The sequence below is a fragment of the Arachis hypogaea genome, chromosome 14, assembly GCF_003086295.3.
Source record: "Arachis hypogaea cultivar Tifrunner chromosome 14, arahy.Tifrunner.gnm2.J5K5, whole genome shotgun sequence".
In the NCBI taxonomy this organism is placed as follows: Eukaryota; Viridiplantae; Streptophyta; class Magnoliopsida; order Fabales; family Fabaceae; genus Arachis; species Arachis hypogaea.
In genome coordinates, this window is record NC_092049.1 from 74591473 (window position 1) to 74591799 (window position 327).

General features: G+C 39.8%; 1 non-coding gene across 1 annotated transcript; it reads left to right on the forward strand.

The window, feature by feature from the left end:
• LOC112745778 (small nucleolar RNA R71) lies at window positions 1-108 on the forward strand. The gene has a single exon (XR_003173689.1). It is a non-coding gene; the product is annotated as a small nucleolar RNA R71 (small nucleolar RNA).
• Window positions 109-327: the final 219 nt, after the last annotated feature.

The window sequence follows — 327 nt, forward strand, 5'->3', positions numbered from 1 at the left end:
AAGCATGTCAGAAGGACACTTTTTTGTCAGTTCCTTGTATCTCTCCCAAGCTTCATAGAGGGATTCACCTTCTTTCTGTCTAAAGGTTTGAACATCCACTCTAAGCTTACTCAGCTTTTGAGGAGGAAAGAACTTGGCTAAGAAAGCCTTGACCAGCTTATCCCAAGAGTTCAGGGTCTGCTTCAACAAGAATGTTCTTGTCCTTGCTCCTGCTCATATGAAAAAGAAGGGCATAGAAAAATAATAATAGGGATCCTTTTTACCACAGTATAGAGGTTCCCTTGTTGTTAGTAGAAGAAGAAAAGGGAATAAGAGTGAAGAAAAATG